This window comes from Cyprinodon tularosa, unplaced genomic scaffold (assembly GCF_016077235.1).
Source record: "Cyprinodon tularosa strain WSP-4 unplaced genomic scaffold, ASM1607723v1 ctg644, whole genome shotgun sequence".
In the NCBI taxonomy this organism is placed as follows: domain Eukaryota; kingdom Metazoa; phylum Chordata; class Actinopteri; order Cyprinodontiformes; family Cyprinodontidae; genus Cyprinodon; species Cyprinodon tularosa.
In genome coordinates, this window is record NW_024039390.1 from 697,393 (window position 1) to 717,341 (window position 19,949).

Consider the following 19,949-nt stretch of genomic DNA (forward strand, 5'->3'; position numbering starts at 1 on the left):
CCAATGGCAACAGACTGGGGAGACTTCGTTGGGTGGGTTCTTTGAAGTCCATTTCAAAACTCTGTAGAGTTAGTATCAATAATCTTCATGGGTTTTTTTTTAAAGCTAAAAAAAGTAGAAGATATAATACAAAAGTGTCTCACCACTTAAAAGGGCAAAGTAAATTGATGTTTCCTTTTCTTGCAAAGGCGCCAGAAATTTTAGTGTCATCTGGGCTGAGTCACAGAATCTCCATGTTTTTTGGGGGGATGGTGCCCTCTTGGGGCAGGGCGCTGGGTTTATTTTCCTCAGAATGCATTTAAATTTTCGAGCTGCCTCAAAACGAGTAGCTAGAGAACAAAAAGGGAAAAAAAAAACAAAAATTTCAAATAATAATCTCTTTTTACTCCCCGAAAACTTTTTGTATTACCTAGGGCGGCGATAATTCAAAAACGATATATATGACGATGACGTGTGGGGCAAAAAAAAAAAAAAGTGTCGATAAAATTGATAAAGAAAAGCAGTTTTTCCCCCCTACTCATTGTACCTAGCATGTATGTTTAGTAGTCACTACTTCCCCCCAACCAATCGCAATCGCGGACCCCGGCACGCAGTCACCAAGCGCCGCCCTGAAGATGTCCAGAAGGAGAGGCGGAGGAAATTTTTCCAAAGAAGGGTTTTGTGTTCCCAGTTTGGCGTTTTTTGGTTTTGGCAAGTCGGACAAAAAACAAACCAAGTCATCGTAAAAAAGTGTAGGAACCCGTGAAAACGAAGTTAAACAAACCAACTTTTTTTTATCATCTCAGCCGCTCACACCTGCAGGAGTACGAGCTGTGCAGGCCCCGGCGCTCAGGTTAAAGCAGGAAACTAAGCTGAACCATAACGTGGTGCCAGCAGCACCTCTAGAAGAATAGGGGTGAGAAAAAATACCCCATAGAAAAGCTAGGCTAAAGGGTGAGTTGATTTGGGTTTTTGTTCTTGTTGAGTGGAGTTAGTTTACATGGTAGCCTAGTCCTACAATCTTTTAATTACCACAAGCTGGTGGTGTACTATTCCCACCCAAATAGGGTATTCTATTTATGTATTTGTTATATTTATTTTGGTCACTTTTCTGGTCACTTTAGTTTATTCTTTGTCAGTATTTCATAACATAACTCAGGTCTCTTAAGTTATTTTTCTTTAAAACAATTCTGTTATGGTTAAAAAAGTTGGTTAAATAAATATTTTATTGGAAGTCTGTGTTTGTGCTCTTTATTAAAATTAAATCATTTAGCAATATCATTAAAAAGTCCAGGCAGAGCTGCACATAAAATATGGTTTCAAATCTTTTCAATAATTATCGATATCGATCAATATGCATTTTTTTTTTATCAATAAGCTTTTTTTCTATATCGCCCAGCCCTAATTACCAGACCATGCCATGTTTTCAAGCAACTGCAGTCATGACTATCATTTCTAACTCTGACTAAAAATGCAATTGTACATTGGAATGGTTCTTCTGATGTGTGAAAGAGAGAGATAACAAATTAATGTAAATCAGATAGAGAAAGAGACAGATATTTGTTTAAATGCTATGTGATAACATTTCCCATTTTATGTATTATGCTATCATACTGTCATATTGCAATGTAGTTTTGTGTATAGTACACATTGTGCAGTTATCAAAGTACTACTAATTCATATTTTACTTAATTTCCATTCATATAAAATTAACTAAATATAAAACCATTCAACATCTAAGAGCAATCATCTTAACATTTGTGTGCTTTAGTTTACTTTGACATTACAATTTTATAACATTTTGAAGAGCATTAACTAAAATGGTAACAAACTGGCTTAACATTTCAAATTAAATAATCATCATGTTTACAGTACAACATATTGCAAAGTCTCAGCTACTGAGCAAAAAAAGTAAGCACGTAAAACACCAACAGGCCAAATTAATCACATTTTTAGAGAAATGTCATTAGATAGAAAGAGGACAATATCATTGTCAAAACACAGACTTACCACAGACAAAAACAACAGTGCCCCTGTAGTGAGGCCACCCTCCTCGCTGTTTCTTCCCATGGCGCCCTCACTCCACCGCACAACTGCAAACTTCCTCTCCTTGTGTTCTGAAGTAATTAAGAGAACAAAAGAAGAAAGAAATGACTGATATTTATTGACGTCAGTCATTGCTTTCTCCTGGAGAAAAAAAATTATTATACCACAATGTAAAATATTTGTACGGTGTCTGGCTTACGCATATCAAGTTTGAAAATTTTCTTAACGGTCATCATCTGTTTTGATGTGGTTAGCACTCAGCTAACCACTTTTAGCAAGCCTTATATGTGTAATGCACAGACTGTATATAACAAGTAAACTGAAAAGTACATACCTTTAACATTAGGTGCATTCCTCCGCGTAGTTTCCATCTTTTACAAGACGCACACAAGACGAAGATGCTACATTAACAGACCAAAGCACCTTACCGCTCTTCCTTAGATCACACAATCTCGCGTGACAACGTTCAAGGTCTCGCGTTGAGCTGCCAGTGCGTTGTGGGATTGCCCGCCCTACCTTACCTGTGATTGGTGTTTCCTGATGTTTGACCATACTCATAACAAATTACGGCCCTCAGAGCTCAAAGCAAAGCAAAATAGCTTCTATAGTTTTAGCGGTTTTCCACGGAAAATAGAGTAAACTGACTACAGCAATGCCGAAAAGAAAACTCGTTACATCAGACACAACTGAAAGAGACTGGTTGCGGAAAAATGTTCCTACTCGTACCTTGACCAGATGGAAAAAAAAGTATGCGCAGTTTTTTTCTTTTTTTTCCTTTTTTTTTTTTTACGGTAATAAACTTTATTAGAAAAAGTTTTATAATACAGAAAAAGGAACAATTTACAGTGAACAATCACCAGGGGTTTGAGCAAAAGAAAAAAAAAGTAATTAAATAAAAGTAAAAATAGTAATAATAAATAGAAGCATATAAAGGGATTATATAAATACTTTACGTTTTAGCAGCCTTTTTTATTATTGGAGGAGGACAATGTAGAAAAATAAGCAGTTGCTTCCTTTAAAAAAGAAATACAGGAGGGTTAAGTCACAATGATTTTACATTTGTTGATATAAAACTTGGCCAACAGTAACAAGAAGAAATGTTCAGAAAGTTATTTTTTATATTTTGTGATTCCAAATAAAACATATTTAAAATAAAGTTCAAATTTATCATGAATATTGTCAGGAATGAAGCGACAGATACCTTGCCAAAAACGCCTGGTGTGTTCACAGGACCAAAACAAATTAGAGACAGACTCTGAGTAAATATTGCAGAAAGTACAAGTGTTAGAGAAGAAGAAGTTATGTTCATAGAATAATAATAGGAATATGATGCCTGGCTATATGCAAAAATGCTAAACTTAAACAACTGTCCATTGTTATTAATTTTTTCATCTTTTAGTGAATTTGTGATCTTTCCTTAATTTTATTGTTGTATTATATTGATTCTTAGTTTAATCTCTTATAGTTGTGTCAACAAAAGTAAATTCTGTGTTTTCTATGTTACTTACAATAGCTTAGCATCACTTATGTTTGTCTGACTTATATAAGTTTGATACTCAATTTTTCTTATAAGGATATTGTATGCGGAGTTACTGTCATATATTGTTCTTAGAAGTACCCAAATCATATATTTTCCCTTTTATACAATTTTTCTATAGATTTTATATCTGGTTTCACTCTCATATGCATTACATACAAGTTTCAGACAACACAGATAGAAATCTTACAAGATTTATCTATATCTTTTCCATATGGGATTATACCACTTCGTAGTTATGTTAACTCACATAATTAGCTCTTTCTTTTTTTTTCCCCAAGCCAATTACTTCCAAGTCAGTTTTTTAAAATTAATCTCTTTTTCAATCTCATGCAAAATGTGCAAGAAGGGAGGGCGGAATGAAAACAGTGGTTATCAGTGATTAAATTATTTGGTGTTTACATTTCAGTGTTGTTGTTGCCATGCTTTTCAGTTATGTAACTAATAGGGAATTTAGTTTGTCATTTACTCAGTAATAGCTCTTTTAGATCTGGTTTTAAAACTAGCAGAAGACCACAAAACAAGCTTTGGACCAACTAAGGAAAAAACGACAAATACAGGAAAGTGAAATGCCTGAATATAGTACAGAACATAACAGTTGCCATGGATTGGATTTAGGGCAGGAGAATTGGTTGTTCAGGCATGGAATAGTGACATCAAGTTAACTCTTTTTTCTTTAACGTACTTAATCACCAAATAAATTAGATGTTTCTGTTAGTAGGGCTGCATGGTGGCACATTGGTTTATTTTCCCAGCCTATGGATTTTCTCAGTAGTTTGCATCTTCTGAGTTCTCTCCAGGCACCCCAGCTTCCTCTTTAAATCCAAAAACATGCCGGCTAAATTACCCTTAGGTGTGTATTCACGGTTGTATGTCTCTGCCCTGTGATAGATTGGTGACCTGACTTGGGTTTACCCTGCTTTACACCCACACTCTGCTGGGGTTCAACCATCCATCTGGCACCAGTTGTGACCCTGACACATAAGCAGAAGAAGATGGATGTTTCCCTTAGTTAGTAGTTGTATCTTAGTATTTCAGTTGTATTGTTAGTGTTAATTAGTTTTCCTCACAAAACTCAATGCTTTTATTTTGACCCTGATTGGTTGTTATGTCATTTTTACACCCCTGTCCCAATGCCTGAATCTTCCTTATTTATTTCCGGATTCTTTACTACCAATACTTTTTACCGGTACTCTGTATTCTCCTGTTAGTTCTTCTCTTTCTCTCATAACTAAAAAAAATGTTTTATATTTTAATCTTCTACCAAGGCCAAACTTTATAAAAACCTCTGCCATTACTCTGAAATCTGTAAGAAAAAAAAAACTAAGACATAGCATTGTTACTTGACGAGGAGGAGCAAAAGGACACATATGAGGCTCGACTGGATGGGAGGTGGTACTTCCATGCAAGGATCTTTAACCTGTATCCAAGATAGGTTGGGTTTTCAGCATGTTTCCTTGGTGACATAACCATTAAAGAATTGAACCAGCTTTGTGATGCTTAAAATCCCAAACTGACCTCAATAGATCTCTAAACTCTCTTTGTAGTGCAAGTTTCAGAGTGGAAGTTGAGGCCTCTTTGAAATACACATTTTGGCATAAAATGCCTGACCAGTAACTGCATTTTTATTTGACATTTCATCAGCTAAAAATCAATTGTCTGTTACTTGTGTCATCATTTTACATGAAAGTTATTTCTATAGAAAAAGTAAGCACAGTATTAAACAGAGCAGGTGAGCCAACTTGTGGAGACCGTCTGAATACTCACAGGTTGCATAATCAGGACAATCCACTGAAGAAAAAAAAGGTCACACTGTGAGAGCTAGAACCCTTGAGCACCAGGCTTCTACAGAACAATGTAAAATAGGAACAAAAAAAATCAAAAATGCTATTTTTCTACTTGTTCTATTCATGTGAATCCAATTTTAAGTCCATAGAATTGATTTGACCTCAAATACGGAACTGAGTTTTCTCTCCAGAGTTTGTCAAAGATGTGCTGAGGTTACACTTTGTAGTTTGACCTGCAGTAGCGCTTTTTTCGTCTGTTATGCAGTTCTTTTTGAAACACGCTTGACAAAATAACAGAAATAAAAAAGCCAACTGAAGTTAATAGAAAATTATTATACTGTTCTTCGGAGAAGTACCAATTTCTAGACCAGACACCATATGAACAACCATTTAATAACTACTGAAGGCATCTTGTGTTAATTGCCCTTCGATACCAAAGCTCTAAAGAAAATGTAATTTTCTTCCACAGTGATTCTGAATAAACGTAATGAAATGCTTACAGTTTTTATGCAGACTATTTTGAGTGTTACTTATTTTGATTATTTGCTTCATTTAAAAATCAAGACCAAATTCACATTTTAAAGTCCCATAAGTGATCATTGGGTATCAGAAATGATTGAACTCCGAGGAACCATTGACTGCCTATGATGTCCATGTACCTTCCTAATTTGTCCCTCTGATATATTTATAAAATAGATTATGAGACACATGCTGCAGAGCTCCGTCTGGGAGCAATTCATTGCTCAGCAGGTACTCGCTGCCTTTACTGCCCATGTTTTAATGGCTGCTTAGAGTTCTCAGAGCAGAGTGAGTTTTATTAGATCATATAATCACAGACAGAATTCTAATATTACACAAACAACCTGAGACTTTCTTTGATACGTTTTGAAAATATGACTGTTAAGTAGCCATGATAGGAAAAAGAAATATATGAATATGAAATTCCTTTGGAAGGTTTAACATATTTCTGTATTAAGTGTTTATTTGGTAGCGATAAACAAATAAAGATAAGAGGTTTTATTTTTATTTCAACCTCTGTCTCTTCTGTTGTCTGTGTTCTCTCCTCCAGATATCAAATAAATCAAATTTGAAGATGCAGCATAACTTGGGATTGCTTTTTGTTTTTCATTTGCCACATTTCATCAAGACTTATTTAAGCATAAGATTCATACCAATTTACTGACTTGTTAACAGTGCTATGCAAAGCTTTTAACAATAAGATGTTCATGTTCTGACATCCAGTAGCTGTCATGTTGGGTACTCTAAGAGTGACCCAATAATGCAGAACACCACTGACGGACACAGGAATAAAAGTTCAACAAGTTTATTTTAACACAAGCACACAGAATGTACTGGTTCTGGCTCGGGCCTGGACACTGGTTCACCGGAGTCTGCGTGAGAGACAGTTCAGTTAGCGTTGCACGTTGGAGTTTGATTTCTTGACTATAACTGATTGTACCTTGAGGGTTCTTGAGGTTAGCTTTGGGAGAGTCACTGTTGGATCTGGAGAGAAGTTGATCAGCAGAGTCCGCTTGCTGCTTCAGTGTCTCGCGTCTAGTAATGAACAGACCTTGGCTTGGGTTTTCCAGCTCTTAGTCCTGAGCTGCATGGAAGTTCTCTATGGTTCTTCGGGTTTGGCTCTGAGGGTCGGCTCGGCAGGTTAGCTCTTCCAGAGCTTCACAGAGGAGACACTGGTTTCCTGGAAGATAGAGACAACGGTTAGAATCCTGGCTGGATTCAAAGTCACAAAGATACACTGAGAGTCTAGGCTTAGGCGCTGACCAACTGGATCAACACTGCGGCGTTGAGGCAAGGTCTGAAGACAGCTTATATGGTGGATCCTCTGATGATCTGATGGGCTGCAGCTGTGCAGGAGGCTCACTCAGAAGGATCCATGGCGGACTCTGCTGGAGAAAGGTGGAACTTCTCCAGCTCCCAACAGTAGCCAGATTTACTTTTAATTATTTAAAGAGATTTTTATCAACAAGCTCCTATAAAAGTTTTTGTTTCCATGATCATATACTGATTACAAGGGATAGTCGAATGGAAATGGTGAAACACATTTTTTGGTCCATAAAACCATGCTGTATTTCATTGTTTTCATATACTGCATTAAAGAAATGGAAGCAAAACAGTTGCCTCCTAGCAAATCTAAAACTTTAACAGTTTAATTACCATAAAACTTTAAGCACTTCTGGGATGTCTTTTACTCTCTGTTGTTTGAATGAAATATTTTTTTCTGATTCAGAGTGTTGCCAAAGGTATGGTCAAGTTACCAGAAATGAAACTCTGAGATGCACCCATGTTTCATGTTAAATCTGAGTAAACAATAAAGCTTCTGCATCGAGCATCAATGAGAAAAAAGATAAAGAAATGCATGCACTCATGTTATATACAAGAAGAATCAAATGTGATCATTGTATTTATCAGAATAAAGTAAGTTAGAATAATATGAGGCTAAAGAGGAGATAGTATCGGCACATGGTCATTTATGCCAGTAATATATAATAAAATATCACACCAGAGTTCGGCTGGAGCTGAACCGAGACCATCTTTTCAGGCTGCAATAGTTTGGTATACATTAGAGTCCTAGTGTGCTTTCATACTATTTCAAACCGGACCAAATTTAGGCTGCAGGTTTTAAAACACCCTTAGTTGAATCAGGGGGAAACAGACATGTCCATCCTGTTACTTTGAAGCTAGCCAGGACATGTCTTTATCATGTGACTCTAAGCTCGACTCATGTAAATTCTGAGCCTAGAGGAGATATTAAGAAGTGTTTGGGTGGACTGTTGCACGCTCCACATACGGTGCTCATTATCCTCAGAAAAGTGTGTATTAGGAGGGTACTTTCCAGATTAAGTTGAAGTTACACAGTTGATCTGATGTTGATTAAGACAAACACAAAACACACTTATGCTGACAGAACACAAAAGGCTTGTAGCCCACCTTAGAGCGCTTAGTGTTCATCACAGAAAAAGGGTCTGTTTGATTTCAGAGGCTACATCCTCCAAAGACCCGGTCTGTCTGGCTTGGGTCCTTCAAGGTCAGTGAAAATAAGCAGGCCGGAAGAGTTTTGGTTGTGAATTCAAACAGGTCCAGCCTTGTTCAGCATTCACCGCCCGTACGCTCTGACGCCCAGCAACCGTGACATCTGACACACAAAGCAGGTAAAGAATGGGTAGCAAACTTCTCACTACTGTTTTGGGTGCTAATTAAATTTTTGAGGAGCTTCAGCACCAGCACCATCATCGCGAATATCATATTTATACTCCCCACACTGTATAGATATTAGAGAAAGATAAAAACCTTTCAATAAACCGAAAATTATCTGACTCAATAACCGTTTAAAAAACTATTTTCATTAATTTAGGATGGAACTATTCACATACTTGTATTATATTAAACCGCAATTAAAATATTCACAACTTTTCGGCACCAAGTACCTTTTTCCTCAGAGCATGGAGCAGCCGGCTTGCTTGGACTCGCAATGAATCATAGGATACCCAGTTGTATGCAGGAGCCGTCCTTCCAAACGGGTATTTGTTTGTCGAATAATGAGGAGTCTTCAAATCCTATCAGGCCACACTATGATTTAATCGGCCAACAAATTCAGCTTTCGGAGGACGCAGTTCTTGAATTCAAACTCAGCAAACAAGTTAATATAAACAGGAACCAGCTGACTAGGAAGGAGGAAAAGAAGACCTAAACTTCACCAGTTGTTTATATTAGACTCTAGTGACCTTTTAAACTACACCCCGTTGGAAATTTGAAAATAAAAGTATCCCATTTATACACTAATAAAGCATCTATTCACCTAATAAAAGCAGTGATTTAACATTTGGAAATGGATTCTATATCACTGCTGGACATGACCCTTCCCTTGACACACATCCATGATAGACTTTCAAAATAAGACATCAGGGACTCTACAAAATAAAAGCCTCTTCCTTATACACATTACAGTAATTGTTTGTGACATATGGCTTATAGTCAGAACCCAAACTCAAACCATTTCTTGAAATTAGACTACCAAGGCCTGTTGACATTGCATGTTGATACACCTGAGTGCACATTTCTAGATAAAGTTCTACCTTTTCCTGTAATAAAGCATAGACTAATCTAATAAGAAGGAAAAAGAGAAATTCAACAATTGTAAATGGATTCCATATCTCTCCAGAGGCTGACCATATGCTAAAGGCACAGCCCTGTTAGACCAAATAAGACAACTGTCAGGAATCCAGTTTGTGTGGGTTGTGTTTTTTTTTTGTCTTTCTCTTCCTCCACCACCAGGTGGTGCCCTCTTCTCGTTGGTCCTCTCGCACTCTGTGGCCTGTTGGTTCATCACTGAGGACTACTTAAGCGATGGACTGTGACTATCTCGACGCCAGAGTGTTTGCCACTTTTGGGTAGTCTAGCCAAGCTGAGTTTAGCTGAGTCTAACTGAGTCTTTGTATCTCTGGGTTCTAACTGTGTTTTTGTCTTTGCCTTTCGGCAGGTAGCCATCCCGCAAGCTGTATGTTTTTGGCCTTCTTCCTGTGGAAGGATTGTTTGAGTCTCACACTGTGCAGGGGATTAACCTCCTCAAGTTCCGTTCAAGACCTCCTGGATTGGAAGTGACAGTCTGTTCCATAGTGCCTCAGGAACCAACCAAATAAAAACCTGTCCGCCCTCCAACGAGTTCCACCCTCTGGTTAACTCACACAAGACTGGATTCTGGGAAGAAAGTTTTCTCAACTAAAGTGAGTCCTGTTTTCTCTGGTTTTCCAAAGTCATCGTTCAAAGTTCCCACGGACCCTGAACTAACCTCTGACACTTCCCTTCCCACTTCCAGTTCCGGTTCACCTGTACACTGAGTTTCCTGAATCCAACCCCATTCATCTCCTCAATAAACCTGTTAAACTTTTACCTTGGTTTCTCTGAGTGGTTTACTGCATGTGGGTGAGATCCCTTAAGAAAATCATGACAACAACAGGTCTTCTACAAAATAAAACCATATATATTCACCAGTAGGTGTGGCAACGGCAGCCACCACAAGCTGTTGCGACATCAATGGCCGACTAAGTGTGGCAGCTAGTCGCTAATAGGTGTGGTGAGGCCAGTCCCCAGTAGGTGAGGCAATGCAAGTCACCATTCGGTATGGTGATGTCAGTTGCCATCAACCATGAACAAGCAATTTGCAACCTGGTATTGTGATTTATGTAAGCGGAACCTAACTAACCCCATTAAGCTGTTGGTGCCAGTCCAAATATTATGCACATACGAATACGCACCAAGTGGCAGGAACCTCCAAAAATTCCTTAGTACATTTTCAAGCTTATATATACATATTACTATAAGAGTCAGTTTTAATAAATAAGAAAATATAAATAGGTTTCATTCATGCTGTAACTCTCTGTATGATACCTGCCCACATTTTGTTCATTTATACTTGTGCATGAAATAATATATTTATTTTTAACCCATAAATGTCATTTTATATGGTTACTCGTCCTGGTGCAGGACTCTGTCTAGGGTGATAGGTGGGTAACAAATTATGTCAGGCTCCTAGGTTGTTTGATCTGCTTGTTGTAAAAGGGTGTGGTTCCAGAAAGTACAGTAGGTAGTGTGCAGGGACCGGGGAATTCTTGTTCACCCAACCAGATAGATGTCACAGGGACTCCAAGCAGGTTAATACTCGGTAGATCTAGAGATCTATGAAGGTTGGTTATTGAATATCCAATGCAAGAAACATTAACCTTGTTTTCATCCAAATGTGATGAGAACTTTGAATGAACTTTTAAAATATTAGGGGAAAAAAGAAAATGCAAATTAGATGTGTGTCCATGCATTAAAGCAAATGAATAAGGCAATGCAAAGTGTAATGTGGTTAACATTATACTTAGCTCTCATAAATAGGTAAACAGCACTTTATTATGTCAACTAGTATGAGCCATAGTTTGTACCATGTGGAGACAGTGAGAGAAAAGTGTGACTCTTTTGCTGCATTTAGGCACCAGCAGCAGCATAAACAGTTGAAAAGTAATGTGAGGTAAATATTCGCTACATAAGAACTTATTTGAAAAATGTGTTTCCATCTCCTTTTTAGTCCATTTAGGTTTTTTTTGAAAAATTCAAAAACCAGCTCAGGCAAATGAAAAAGCCTTTTTTGCGAAATTCAGTAAGTTGGGTGGAATGTTGCTGTTTCCAACAAGCTCTTCCAATTGCTGAAGATTCATTTTCTTTTTATTTCATTATTTTCTGTTAAGCTTCATAGGTGTATATGATAACCAGTCAACCAAAGGGACTTTCCAATGCTTGACCTATGATAGCTGGGAGGTTCTACCATAATCCTATCTGGTAATGGAGTGGTAAGGGAGGCAGGATACTGCAGCTTGAGACTTTGGAAGAGGCACCTCCTGGCTCGGAAAACATTAGGTGTATCTGTCTCCACAGCTATTGTCAAGAAGGTAGGCCTAAGACAAACAAGGTGAAGACTTTCTCTGTAATTTGTGCTTATATCAAGGATTTTGTTAAACATAACTGAAATAAATTAATTCTTTAACATGTTCCTTTCTCTTTGCCCACTTTCTGAGAAACATTCCGTCTTTGATAAAATGCAAAAAGATCTCAATATAATTCAATTCTTGACAATGTGCATGAAAAGGTTGAGGGAAAAACATCTAATGGGCAAAAGTCATTAAAAAATGATGATCCAGATCACCACCAAAATTTGATGGGTTCCAACTTGATCAAAGACATGGCCATAGTATGATACAATGCTGTAAAAAAGTTTCTGCAAAATAAATAAAGAAAATGGATGAGAATATTTGAACAGTGTATTGAAGTTGCACAAGAAGAACAGCTACAGATTCTTTTAATGTTGTGGAGAAAAACTGAGCTTACATCAGTATTTAAAGAACAGGCGTGTGGATAGGCTATCATGGGGGAACTGTATAAACTCGGTCACAAGACAGTCTTTACCAGCCAATAAACCAACACTACAATATTCATTAGCTCTTGGGCAGAGGTAAGGAATTAAGAGAGAGTGTCACAAAACATAGTTTTACATTTCATTCATATTTAACCTCCACTAATAATTTTCAGTCATGGTGGTTATACATTTTTTATATTTCTGTCTTGAAACATTCAAACTAAACAATATTTTCTAATAAAAGGCTTTATACCCTACTGTAGGGTTAACTTTGTCTCTACTTGTGTCATGGTTGGTTTTAGGAATTAAACCCACATGCAGAACACACCACGGAGTCAGGGGTAAAAGTTCAACAGTTTATTAAAGGTACACACACAGAGAAATATACACAGGTTCTGGTACAGGTCCGGGACTGGAATCACTGATATCTGCAGAGATGGATAGTTTGATTAGCCAGGCAGTTTGATGGCTTGTCGAGTGTGTTAATTAAGTCTGTACCTTGGAGAGGTTCTGGCAGATCCTTTGAGAGGGGGGAACCGGTTGGGTCCAGAGACTATGGTTTCAGCAGGGAGCTCAGCAGCAGCAGCGTCTAGCTTCTGACTTGTGAGTACTGACCTTGACTCGGTTTCCTAGCTCTTCCTTGAGAGCTGTAGGAGGAATCCAGACTGATATCTTGTGGTTTGGCTTCCTTGAGCAGGCAGGCAGGTTTCCAGGCAAAGCTTATCCAGAGCTTCTGGGTTTCTGACCTTGACTTGGTTTCCTAGCTCTTCCTTGAGAGCTGTAGGAGGAACCCAGACTGATATCTTCTGGTTTGGCTTCCTTGGGCAGGCTGGCAGGTTTCCAGGCAGAGCTCATCCAGAGCTTCTAGGTTTCCTGTGAGCAAGAAGACAAAGGCAGGTTAGAATCTAGTTTCTCTCTTGAGCCAACTAAGATTCTCTAAAAATGACAGAGGCTCAGGTTCGCTAACCAAACTTGGTCAACACTGTGGCATTGAAGGAAGGTCTGGCTGCTGGTTAAATAGGAAGGTCTCCTGATGGGCTGATGAGCGTCAGGTGTGCTGGAGGGCTCCAGCCCAGGAGACCCACAGCGCTCTCTGCTGTAGCCAGATGGTAACTCTCCAGATCCCAACAGTAACCCCAGTCCTAACAGAAAACAACATAAAACAGAAGAGGATCCTCAGCGCCCTCCGGTGGGCAAGCCTGAGGATCCCAACAACTTGCAGGAATCTAGTCCACTTCACAAAACATTGGATTGTTACAAGATTGGAAACTGAGCTAACATAATTTTACTTTCTGTCCAGAAAGTCCAGCTCTGTAGATTCAGGATAATAATAAAGGTCGTGGCTACAATGTTTTCATCAAAACAGCTACATTTTAAGAAAAAATGATACATCCACAGAGCAGTGAGGGTGGTGCAAAATAATTTTACTCAAAACTAGACAGTACAAATATTTGTTTTACTAATTTTGACAAGTCCAGAATATATAAATATTTAGTTCTCAAGACGTTGCAAACATTGAAATTAAATGATTCGGCACCAATAGGACCACTGTCCTCATTATCTCATCAGATCCACCTGTTCCTGCTGCCATTTAAGCCTCCAGATCCCAGCCTATGGTGCCAGATTATTCGAGCTTCTAGTGAGAATAACTCTAGCATTCCCTGTGTTTAGTTCTGCCTGTTCCGGAGCTGTTTCTGCCCACTGACTCCGAGTTTTGGCCGCCCCTGTTTTGCTCTGTTTGCCTGTTCCGAGAACAGAATTGCTCCTCTGGACTACACTCTTTCTTCTGGGCACGGATGGTGGCTCTCATGCTCATAGTTGTTCTTCGTTTGAGTTTTGAAGTCACTGACCTGAGCCTCGACTCCTGCAGAATTTCCATTGAGCCCCCCCGCAGCAGATGAGCAGCTGCACACTTATTCAACAAACACCTTTAATTATATCACTGTCTTGCCTCAATTTTGGGTTCTATGTTCTGAGCCGTCAGACAAAATTTCTACTCAGCTAATTACTTTTCATCATGGCAAATATAGGGATAAATTTAGAGCAAAGAAAAAGCCTTTAAGGGTTCTTAAAAAAGGTTAATAAAATCCAGAAATACATTTTTGGTTAGTTGTGTGGGTACAATCACACCAATGGCTCATCTCTTTACAATAAGAAATAATTAACTAAAGGAAATATTGTAAAATTTTCCATGTAGAAAAAAAAAACTAAATAAGACTCAAGGTTTCGATTAATGTTCTCATATATTGTTATTTTATGGCTGTCTCTAATCTCAAGAGAAACACCCAGTAGAAGGTCGAAACCTCCTATGAACCAAAGTGTAAGTATTTGGTGGAAACATGAGCTCATTGAGTAGAATTATCTTAAAACGTGCTATCACACAAAATAGGTCATTATTTATCCCAAAGTTTTTAGACTATTACACCTTATGGGTAATTGTTTCAGTTGTGGTTTGATTTGTTGTTCGTTTTGCTAATACAGACATGTAGGTGTTCCACAAGGGCCCCATTTAAATCTTCCCACACACAAGGATGCTTTGAGCTGTTTATCTCTCTGTTCCCATTTTAACTAATAACATTTTTATTTCTTAACAGACTTGCTTTTGGTCAACCATTTTCTGAATTGAGGAAAACCTTTGAATTTTTCACTGGATATATGAACACTTTCAGATTGAGTGAAATTTGTTCAATCAATGCTGAAAGAAAAGAAAATGTTTTGTAAACAGTAAATGAAAAAAACATAGGGCGTTTCTCAATATTCCTCAGCCCGAGTACCGTTCCAATTCTCGAGAAGATCGAGAACGCACCATATCCCCGGATGTTGTTCTGCCCCGCCCTCTTTATCGAGCATGCATCAGAGCAGACTTGTGCGTTCTTCAGACTGACCGCTTCCCCAGAATGCCCCGCAGCCGCAGCTTGATTCCAGACAGCGCTCACAGTGTTAAGTTAAACATTCCCTTTTCTGCTGCTGTTGTTCTTCAAAAGTACGTTTTGAAATCGTTTGAGGTGATAACATTATACATTGAAGCCTCCCTGTGTGGTCTGATTACAGAGTTAGTGCGAAATAAAAAAAAAAGTCCGACGTTGAGCGGACCAGAGTGACCAGCAGACCTCCGAGGGTAACCGCAGCCAGGGCTAATGTTACCCCGTCTGTAGTGCACTTCTCTCGGTCTATTTATGTGTCAACTACCGCTCGTTCTGATGGTGGTTTTTTGCAGTTCTTAATTTTTTTTAATGTTTTTTAAGCTTTAGAAATTAAAAATATTGTTTTCAAAATGTTTTGTGTAGGGAATAAATAGTTTTGATTGTTAAAGAAATGCTAAAGAACGTTGCATGTGATGACGTCACGAGTACGCTTCTGTTCCAATACACATACGTGCTTGCGTGCTCGCGTTCTCGTCAAGTCCGATCTTCCTGCGTTCTCGCCAAGAACGGACTTCACGAGAACGCGAGTACGTACTCGCGTTCTCGTGAATTGAGAAACGCCCATATTGTATATTTAAATTCCAAAATCCAAATCTTAAACTTTGAAAATCATTTCAATGAAGTAATGTTCTATGAATAACTTTGCAGTTTTCTAATATTTTCTTATTTTATTTTGTTTTAATAATTTATTTCTCATATATTTATTTCAGTTTAATCTTTTTTATTTATTTTTTTCTCACAGATTTTTGGTTAGTTATTTGTATTGTTTCAAAAATGATTTCACAAGTATGTCTTTCTTTATTTTCCCGTAAAATTTCTGAATTTGCAGTTTTAGTTTTACTTATTGCAATCTTTAGAATTTACATTTTACAGGTTCTCTTCACTTCAAGCTCAATACAGATGCTTTACCACTAAAATGTTGGTTTTCTTAATGCTTCATTGCTCCTCACTCAAAAGGAAAGTCGGCCCCCAAGAGTTAAGTGAATGTTAACTGTAAAATGCAGTTTGAAAAGATTGAATTCATTTAACTCAATCTGAAGAACAGAAATGAAAAAATAAGACATTTTCAATTAGAAAAATAAAATAAAAAAACACCCCAGCAAAATTATTCACAAAACATTTTCTTGTTAAAGGGCTTTTTGTCAGCAATATCTAATATAAAGCAGCAAGAGGAGAACTTTAGAATGCTTCAAATCTGAAATATTTCAATAATGTATAATTTCTAACAAGAGAATTTTTTTTAGAGAAAAGAATATATACTTTTTTAACATGGAAGTTCTCACAGCAGAAGACTAGAAAACGTTGCATTTCAAGCTAAATGCAGTGTGAATGCTGCACGCTAAACTGTAAGCTGAAATTAGCTGTCTTCCATTGCAGCCACTGGGTTTATTTCTTCAAGAACCTTGTCCAGAACAAATGCTCATAAAAAAACTGGCATAAAAACCCTTATCAATTTCGTTCTTGCACCGTTTAATTCAGAACGGAAAGGAGATCTGTGTGTTGAAGCTGTTTTTGATTAAAATATTTTTGAAAGGACACAGCCCTCTTTGAGCGCTAGAAAGGTCTGGAACTGATCTTTGCCAAGTCTGATGTTTGTACTGTAAATGGTTTAGGAGGGGCAGCGATTAGAAAATGTGTAATTTAGGATTTCCAGTTTGGCTTTTGGGAAACTCTCCCATTGGATTTCAATTGGGGGAGTGCTGACTAATGGTGGTCTGGGCCAATTTGACAGAAAACTGTAAATTACACACCGATGAGGGTTACATTTTCTGAATCCTGACAAAAATTCCTACATTTCGATGAATACTTTTTTATTTGTGTAAAAGTCGAGTGGGTGAGAGGATTTTTTTGTGCCATGAGTAAAATGTTTGTAAACACTAGCATTTACAAACATTCTGCCTTTGACTTCCATTAAAAAACTGAAAATGGGTAAAAATTCTTTAAAAGTTTGAAGCATCTCTGAAGCAAAACTTTAAAAGATATCAAGAAGCAAAAATAAATAATAATAACAGAAGGTTGCAGAAACGTTTTAAAGGCGAATGGAGTTTGTAGCAGAAAGTATGAGGAATAAGTTAAAGGACAAAATGGCAGAAGTTTTAGCTGAACTTTCGCAGAATCTGGTTAATTTCTATGGGAGCAAAAAAGCTGAAAAAGATGAATAATCTTAAAAGTATAAGACATAGAATTACCAAATAAATAGCGGTTATGTCCTGAATGAGCTGTGAAATTTTAATGGTTGAAAAAACACCAAGTATGCAGAAGTAGTAAAGGTAGAAAAAGTGTACGGCAGCAAACAGAAGAAGAAAAAGGGTCTCAATAGTCCCTCACAATGTGCTGCTGTTTATAGAGCATCTCCATAGGTTCAATTTTCCTCTGCTGTACAATAGGTAATTTCTGTTTATATGTCACAGTCTTTAGGTTTTTTTTATGAGTTTTGTTTTTCTTTCTTGTTCATTTGATGTCTAGCCCGTCTTTGTTCCTTTCCCTGTTGTCCTTATTAAAAGTGAAAATATCTTGTTAACGTATGTTTTTCAAACATGGGTCGACCCGCTAACAATCAGCATTTGGCTTCCTTCCCTTTTTCAAAAAAGCTTGGTCTAACCCCTAGCTGGCAAGCTGTGTGGCCTCTGTCCCCCAACGGCTGCGTGTCTGGTGACACCATCACACAGGGTTAGAGTGGATGATGTCACCGGTGCAATAAAATTTCGGAAATTAAACATTGGAGAGCAACCTATAGGGAAGCCAGGCGTAGTAAATGCTCTTTATTGTGTCGCTCTATTATCTGTCCGAATCCCTCTTACCAGTGCTACACTATGTTTATCGAATGTAAACAGAGTTGTTTCAGCTTCTTAGATCAGACTGCGATGGAGTGTTGAAGTCCGTAAGTTGTGCTCAGGGTATCGCGTAATTAAAGAGGTCAACCATGTTCTGATGTTCCCATTGTATGCCGATCAGAGCCGAGGCGATTTTAACACAGGTCACTTTTCTAGTAATTTGACCGACGTAGACACGTCTCAGTGAGTTGTTCCTACTGCCCCTAAAAGCTAATTGCTCACAGGTTTAAATGTTTTTTTTGGCCAGTGGTAAAGGATTATGAGGTAAATAAAGCAGGTAAGTAATGATTTCAATTATCTGGCTATCATGTAGCTCTAAACACCTTGATAATGTGCAGCAATGTACAACAAAGATATGTTGGGGGAGTGGTAGGCTAGTAGTTAGAGCATTGCACTTGTGCTCTGAGATGGTTTCATGTTCCCGGTTTGATCCCCACAGCCTACACTCTGGGTCCATGAGCAAGACCTTTTACCCCACACTTCTCCCAGGGCGCCGGATCCCACTCCTCCCCATAGATGGGTTAAATGCAGAGAGTAAAGTTTGTTGCATAGTACTTTACAATGTAATGACTGTTATGAAAATGTAATGAATTCTATTCTTATGTTTGCATGTTTTTATTGATCCTCGCAGGATTCATTACTTTCCAAGCCTGTTACTTCAATCTGTTACCCATTCCTCTAAACTTGTTCCACATTCTGTCCTGCTAAAGATTTTCTGAGTTTTTGCCTTTTTTTCATCAAATGATTTTATTCATTGTGCTGTTCCAGAGATCTTTTCTGTTCTTTGGTCTTGCTCAAAATCAGTGCATTCTTCAAAATATGTATTACACTCACAGCTAGGTCAAAAGATATCAGATTCTTCAAGATGTGTTTGTGTTGGACTAAATTATTTACTCTCCTCTGAAAGCTGGTTTAAAGAAAAAAAAACGACTGATAATGAAGCAAACTGACTCAAAGCAGGCTATTGGGAATGCTTTAAAGTCCGTGAGTTGATACACATTGAAGAAATCTGGGCTTGTTTCCTAAACTTTTAACCAATTGATAATTCAACTTAATAATTCAGTTTAGTTTTTTTCTATATAGCAGAAATTCACAACAATTTTTTTTTTCTCAATGCATTTACTAACTCAAAAAAAAAAACAAAAAAACAAAAAAAAAAAATAACTTTATTGTAGACCTATTTTGTATATTTGGACTGTGTGCAACTTCCTTTTAGTTATGTATATCTAGGGTGACCAAACGTCCGTATTTCCCGGGACATATCCGTATTTCACGTCCTGTCCCAGGCGTCCCGGGTTTTTTTTAGAAAGTGAGGAAATGTCCTGATTTCACTGCGCACGACGCTCCGTGTGACGTAATCCCTGAGCCGCGTCAGTGCGGGCAGCCCTGTTCTTAATCAGAGGCTCTGTTCGAAAACCTGGGCTGCATCCTCCAAGGACGCAGTCTGCCTAGACTGGATCCTTGGAAGTCCTTGAAAATAAGGAGGCCGGAAGAGTTTTGGCTGTAAATTCGAACAGGTCCACCCTTCGACGGGTTTTACCGCCGTATGCTCTGTTGCTTAGCAACCGTGAAAGTTGACACACAAAGCAGGAAAAGAATGAATACCGAGGTTTTCAAAACTGTTTGTTTTTTTATTTATTTTAAAAAAAGTTAAAGTGAACAAAGACTACACTCACAAGAATCCAGAGTGGAATAAAGGTTCCAACCACCGGGAGCAGGAACTAATAAAGTCAAATGTAATGATAGAAACCTTAGTCAGTTAAATAACCTGCTGCTGTCATTCTGCACATCTCTGATGTTGCTGCTATTTTCAAATATCCATTACTTAAAAATGTCCATAGCTGCATATTGGTTATTAATTCTTCAGTTTTAAATTGTTAAAACACTTTACAGAATTTTATTGTTTATATTTTAACTCTTCCCTATTAT